Consider the following 7,469-nt stretch of genomic DNA (forward strand, 5'->3'; position numbering starts at 1 on the left):
CAAAGGGCTCACCTGTCTAGGTAAGGACCAACCAAGATATCCCTCAAAGTCAACTCATCAGTAACCTAATCACAGCCTGACATCCATCACATCTACAAGTCCCACCCGTGCTCAGGGGAGGGGAGTATGCAGGCCCAGTGTAGAATTCTGCCTACCACGGGGGACGAGGGTAGAAGCCGAAGGTGCTGTTAGGAGGCAGTTGCCATAATCCAGGCAAGAGCAGATTGCGGCTTAGACGTTGGTGATGTAACAGTGGAGGGGATGAGACGGTTCAGAGTCGGGAGGTTTTGGATGGGTGAGTCCATTGGTTTCTTGTCCAACTGACTGTTAAGTGTGAGAGAAAGAGAGGAGGCAAGGACGATGCCAAGGATTTTATCCTGAGCTGAAGGTGGGAGGGAGTTGCCATCTGCTGGTAATAAAATCACAGCCCAAGGTAGCCATGCCACTTTATGCTAAATGAATGGTGTGAACCAATAAGACAAAGGAGAAAGTAGTCTCTCCAGACTGGTAAGGTCAGGGAAGCCTTGGGGGTGGGGACAAATTTAAAATAGGTCTGGAAACAACTGCGGTGCTTAGATGGGTGAAGAGAAGGGAGGAGGGGTTGCACAAGGACTTAAGGTGAGCAGAGGGGTGGAGGGGGCAGGAGGGCACTAATGGTATTTTGAGGGTCATGAATAGATTTAGGGGGGCTAAACTGGAGGGTCCCGTGTGTGAGCAATATGGGAAGGGAGGCAGGGTAAACCTTGGAGGAAATTCAGCCTCAAACTAAGTCCATGATTCTGTAGGACAAAGAGATTTTATTCTAGAGAACTATTCACAAGAGATGATAAAACAACATCCAACAAGTGTTTACGGGCCAACTACTGTATTAGTTTCCTGGGGCGGCCATAACAAAGTACCATAGACTGGCTGGCTTAAACAGCAGAAATTTATTTCCTTGAAGTTCTGGAGGCTGGAAGTCCAAGATCAAGATTATCGCAGGGTTTGTTTCTTCCGACGCCTCTCTCCTTGGCTTGTAGATGGCTGTCTTCTCCCTGCGTCCTCACATGGTCCTGCCTCTGTGTGGGTCTATGTCTTAATCTCCTCTTCTTATTAGGATGCCAGTCATATTGGGTCAGGGCACACACATATGACCTCATTTTATTTTAATCATCTCTCTAAAGACCCCGTCTCCATACACAGTCACTTCCTAAGGTGCTGGGGGTTAGGACTTCAACCTATGAATTTTGAGGGGATGCAATTGAGCCCATCATACCTACTAGTCCGTGTAATCGTGTTAGGCATCTAGAGACTAGAGAAGCAACCACCGTCCTTGTCTTCCCATCCCTTTACTGGAAACACAGCCAGGAAGCCAGGGCCTTGGGAACTGGCTGTCCCGTGTTCTCTGACACTCGCTCACTGCAATCACTCTCATCATCACTGAAATCTACTGTGTTTCGCAAGAGCTGGTGCAAACGTTAACGGGGAGCCCCAACAGGCTGAGGAGTCACATGTTCAGTTAGTGAAGAACAGGAGTCACCCTTCTGGAGTCTCAGTCTGCTGCCTAACTTGTTCTGCAAAGCCGCAGACCGAATGTTCAAAAGGCAGGGACTGGCAAAAATTAAGTCCTGCTCTCTTCGTTACAGAAACCAAATAATGGTTTTGTGCTTGGGTATTTTATGTCTGTAATGTGAGTCCACATCAAGTGGCAGCACAAATAAAAATAAAAATAGCCATTTTAGAAAGCAGATTTTGCTTATTCCGCAAGATAAATCACCAGAGCTGCCATTTTCCTAGTAATTTCAAAACCAGACATTGGTTATATTTTTTTCTAAACGCAATTGTCTTCATTTGAACTTCTCAGAGGGAGTGTGCCCCTTGGAGTTTTCACTCAACTTTGCAAGGGCAGCGAGTTGCGTGCCCCCTACACATGTTTACCCTGTATTCCAGCACCACATTTATGAGGCTTAAGTGACTCCGATGTATTCCAGGGCACATGTACTTAGCAGCAAAGTTCAGAGGCTGGCAACTCACATTTGCCCAAATTGATTCCACATCTGCTTTAAGTAAACCTGCTCCTTCTGATACAAACATGCTTGCTTTTTTTTTTCCTCCCCTCGCAAGTCAGTGTATGCTATTAGAGGTTGAAAATAAGGAGGCTACTTTAGAAAAGAAGAAAAACAAGTTAAAAGTCAGCCTGAGGTTCAGAATATTGCTGTGTATTTCTGTTCCCTCTTCGAAGAAACTAAGTAACTGTGCTAAGTTATAAGACATTTCAACCCTAGCTCATTTGCTCACATGGCACAATCCTTTAGTGTGATAATTTTGTTATGGGAAAATTCTCAACCAACAGAAACATCAAGAAACCTTATCCATTCAGAACAATGCAGAAACAGAAAGCAAATACTATTAAAAAGAAAGAGAGAAAGAGAAGAAAGAAAGAAAGAAAGACGGAAAGAGAAGAAAGAAAGAAAGAAAGAAAGAAAGAAAGAAAGAAAGAAAGAAAGAAAGAAAGAAAGAAAGAAAGGAAGGAAGGAAGGAAGGAAGGAAGGAAGGAAGGAAGGAAGGAAGGAAGGAAGGAAGGAAGGAAGGAAGGAAAGGAAGGAAGGAAGGAAGGAAGGAAGGAAGGAAGGAAGGAAGGGGAAGGAAGGAAGGAAGGAAGGAAGAAAGAAAGAAAGGAAGAAAAAGAAAGAAAGAAAGAAAGGAAGGAAGGAAGGAAGGAAGGAAGGAAGGAAGGAAGGAAGGAAGAAGGAAGGAAGGAAGGAAAGGAAGGAAGGAAGGAAGGGAAGGAAGGAAGGAAGGAAGGAAGGAAGGAAGAAAGAAAGAAAGAAAGAAAGAAAGAAAGAAAGAAAGAAAGAAAGAAAGAAAGAAAGAAAGAAAGAAAGAAAGAAAGAAAGAAACACCTCAGGGCAGCCAAAATGTCACAAGGCCTTGCCATTATCCTTACCAGAGCCTCTAAATCCACATTAAAGTCATTTACTTTCATTTGATGCCAGATTCCTGAATTTTGGCTAATGCTTTCCAATCTCACTACAGACTACAAGCAGCAAATTCAAGATGAAGCCAGAGCCTGCTCCTTATAGCTGTGAGGCAGGGCAGAGATAAGAAAAACAGAAAAGCCAGAAATCTCACAAGCACAGCAGGTAAATGTCTGACCCACCCCAATAACCCCTTAGGGACAACTCTATAATAATAATAAGCCCAAGTCATAAAGGGAGGCTGACTTATGTTCAACATGCTTTATTTAAGGTGGAAATGACATGTGGAATACATTTTAGAAAAAATGATTAAAATATGAAGTTGAGATGCCTTGTCAAGATTCTCTTGGTTGCATGTGACAAAACCCAACCTAAACTGGCGCAGAAAGGGAATTTACTAACATTATTTATTAATCCAGAGATATCCTTGCTTCAGACACAAGTGAACTCAGGAGGTGTGAACAACATCATTAGGACCTGGTTTCCATCTCCTGTTGTCTCCTTCTACGATGGTGTTAGTCTCAGATCAGCCCTCATGGTGGCAAGGTGGCTGCCAATAGCTCCAAATGTGGTGAAAGAGATACCCTCCTCTAGTTTGACCACACAAGCCAACAGGCAAGATTAACTCTACTAGCTTGATTAAGCTGACTAGCTTGGTTTGGGCCCCATGCTCATCTCAGATCCAATCTCTGTGGCCAGGAGTTTGCCCAATGTTCCGATTGGCCAAACCTGGACCAGACGCCTGTTCCTGGTGCATGGGGTGAAGTCAGCTCCACCCAAAGCAGGGAGACAGATTGGGAGGAATATGAACAAAACTTAGAGTTGGGAGTAAATGTCCCCATGAGAGAGGGAGTAAGATGTTGGGCAGAGAGAGCAGCTAATGTCAGAGAGAGAAAACCTGTAACTACGGAAGATATCTAGCATGACTCTTTCTTGAGGGCGTTGGATATAATTACATTTTACATTCACAAATGATTGTGACTTAATGACCTTTACAGTTTAAGAAATGATCGTGACAATAGAAAATAATTGTGACACTGGAGTTTTCAATTACATGACTGAATTCTCTTTTTGCACTCTTTGGAGCTTGGTTTTCTGTCACTTGCAACCAAAAAGGTCTGGACAAAGCGTCCCCTTTTTTTTGGCATTTATTTTAATCACATAAGGTGACACACAGAACCCCAGGCAGAGACTGTGGCACACCGTTGCCTGACTCTTATGAGAAGCAGTGACTCCTCGTTTCTCCCCATCGTGTTCAGATGATCGGAGTCTGGGAAACACCACTTAGCAGAAGTGAGGAGTGAAAGGCACCCTGCTGCTTCCAGTCAGCTGGGGGACCCTCGGGGAGGGCGACCTACTGCCACTGGCTGGCTGTCCTGCTCCAGGGAAGACGGCGGCGGAGTTAATGTCCCTCTTCAGGCCACATTCAGTGGAGCCACAGGCCCCCCAGTGCCCCTGCTACCTTCCCACGCACAAGGGTTGCCAGTGAACTGTGTATTTTGTTACCAACGGGCTAGAATGAACTGCAGGAGGCCTCCCACACTCAGCAGGTGCTAGTGAAGTCCGGGAGAGTGAAATCACTTGTCCGTGGAGGCCGGCTCTGGGCTAAGAAGCCAGGGTGTTTCATCTGCTGATGCCTCAGAACCCAGAGCCGCCAGCAGGCAGGGGGTTCTTTCACCAGCTGGGCGCTCAGGCTTCCGAACCTCAGGGCCAGACCCGAGAACACCCTCTCAGATCCGTCCTCCAGGTCAGTGCTTTTCAAACTACCTGGGGTGAAGCCCAGTTGTTTGCTTCTAACCACCAATCTACTGAAGACCTATAAAATTAATTTTATTAGAAAATTTTAAAAAGCCAAAAAAGTACAAAAGGAAAGCCCAATTTTTAAAAAAATTGAAGTATAGTTGATTTACAATATTGTGTTAGTTTCAGGTATGCAGCAAAGTGATTCAGTTATACAGATATACATGGATGTATCTATATTCTTTTTTTGGATTGTCTTCTATTATAGGTTATGACAAGATATTGAATATAATTCCCTGTGCTATACAGTCAATCCTTGTTAAGGAAAGCCCCATTTTTAAAAATCAGATTCAAAAGATAAAAACTACTCTGTCAAACTGCTATTGATGTTTCTCACTACTTATTCTTTGTTTCTGTACCTTCCTCACGCGGACAGGTAACAGTCTTGCACTACTCTGGGGAGAGAACTCTGGCTTTGTTGGAAAGTTTTCAGACCACTGCCTGCTTCCAGTACTCCATGTCTGTAAATTAAGTAAAGCTTGTCAGCTTGACATTTACGGGTGCCCACCACGTGGTCTTAAACACCATTCCCTTCATTTGTTCCCTCAGTCTTTCTTTCGATTACTCATTCGATCCATCCAAATACTGACGAGTGCCTGCTATATGTCAAGCCCGGGCCGGTGGTGCACAGGACGGGCAAAGCTCCTGGGTCAGTGGTCTCCCCACACACCGCCACATCCCAGCCAAGCCATCCCTCAAATGCTTAGCTTTGCTGCCTCTGCACCTGTGTCTCTCACCGCATGTCTGAGTCCCAGGCATTTTTTCATAGCTCTGTTTAACTGTCAGCTACTCCATCAATGATAATAGCTATCATTAATCTGACCTCTGCCAGGTCCAGGTATTTGCTAGGCATCTCACATACAGTATTCCTAATTTCCCCAACAACCCTGAGGGGTACGTTTTATCATCCCTCCTGAAACCCATGCTCCTCCCACCGGACAACGAGCTTCTCTGGAAAGTTTCCTGATTCCACAATCTTTGCATCTCTTTTTAAAAATTTTACTGAAGGACAACATACATTTAGAGAAGTACGTGAACTTGTGCAGCTCAAGGAAGTACTCAAAAACTCAGTACACCTGTGTACCCTGCATCCGGATCAAAAAATAGCGTATCAGCGCCTTGAAGACCCCTGTATCCCTTGCCAGTCGCTATAGCAACGCCTCTTCCTAAGAGTAGTCACTACCCTGACTTCCAACTCTATGGCTTCATTTACCATTTGTATTCTTTCTCTAAATGGAATCTAAAAGTACTCTTGCAACTTGCTTTTGTTCATTCTGTATTGTTTGTGAGATTCACTGCATTGTTGTCCATTTTCATCGCCATGTTGTATTCTATTGTGTGAAATATATCACAGTTTATTTAGTCATTGTACTGTTGATGGGCATTTGGGGAGTTTCCAGAGCTGCTGGGAACATTCTAGTCCATGTCTTTTGGTGGACTTATGGATGCATTTCTGCTGCATAAATAACTAGTAGAACTGCAGGGACACAGGGTTTGCATGTGCCCAGGGTCAGTAGGCACTCCGAACCTCCTTAAAGGTCCTTCTAATACTCCACATTATTTTAATCTTATCTGTGAATTTACATCATTTCCCTTACTAGATTATAAGTGGGTTTTCAATTGAATAAATACTGTTTGTGCCCTGGCTTATTTTTAAATGATGGGTCTAACATACAATATAAGATAGGAAACTGAAGTGAGAAAGCAGAAAGGAAAATAAGGTCAGGGGAAAAAAAGAATGAAGGTAATGTAATGGCCCAAATTCATTCCACAGGTATTTTTAAAAAATCTGGACCACAAATGTGGTTGAGCTTCCTATCAGCCAATACAAAGAAGGAAACAAGTTACGCAAATCAATGTTCACGGGATAAATGTACCAACTGTTCAGCAGTGTGGCTATTTCTGGTGCTGAGATTAAAATAAAGTCAACCAGAGTCTTCCTAAAGAGGATATTGAAAATAAAGGATCCAACAACTTCATTTTGGCAATAAGGACAGGAAATTTTGTCAGTTTCTCCCCTCCTCTTGTAATTTCCCTCAACAGGTAACTCTGAGGGAACTAATGCAAACAGACACACATTTCTCAAAAGGTGTAAGTCCAAGAAAAAAATAAACTAGACTCAAATTGTGGTACCTGGAGGTACCTGGAGGGGTCTCTGGAATCTATTTAGGGGGGTTGCATGATCAAAAGTATTTTTATAATACTGTACTATCAAAGGCTTTTTGCCTTTTACTCTCTTCTTATGAGGGTGTACAGTAGTTTTCCAGAGGCCACATGACATGTGATACAGCAACAGATCAAATGCAGAGGTAGATATGAGAATCTAGCATCTTCTATTAAGCCAGACATTAAAGAAATTTGCAAATTATGTTTCATCTTGGTAAATAAATTTTTCACACAAAAATATGTCATAGTAACCTATGGGTTTATTATTGATATTCTTAAATGAAAAATTTGTTTTAATTTCTAATACAGTAAGCATCTATAGATATAACCCACCTAAGAAGAAACACTTCGGAGTTCTCAAAAATTTTTGAGTGTTAAAGGGTCCTGAGACTATTTGGAGAATGTTCCCAAAAGGATGTTGTTGGCCACTAGGCCCAGAAGATAATCGGTAAAAAAATGTTCTGTGGGGGCTTCCCTGGTGGCGCAGTGGTTGAGCGTCTGCCTGCCAATGCAGGGGACACGGGTTCGAGCCCTGGTCTGGGAAGA

At 43.4% G+C, this 7,469-nt stretch overlaps 1 protein-coding gene across 1 annotated transcript in view; it reads left to right on the plus strand.

Moving 5' to 3' along the window:
• LOC309662126 (uncharacterized protein) overlaps nt 1–7,469 on the plus strand; it is a 118,019-nt gene that overhangs the window by 78,682 nt on the left and 31,868 nt on the right. The window lies entirely within an intron of this gene.

This window comes from Balaenoptera physalus (genome assembly GCF_965194825.1).
Source record: "Balaenoptera physalus genome assembly, chromosome: 5".
NCBI lineage: Eukaryota > Metazoa > Chordata > Mammalia > Artiodactyla > Balaenopteridae > Balaenoptera > Balaenoptera physalus.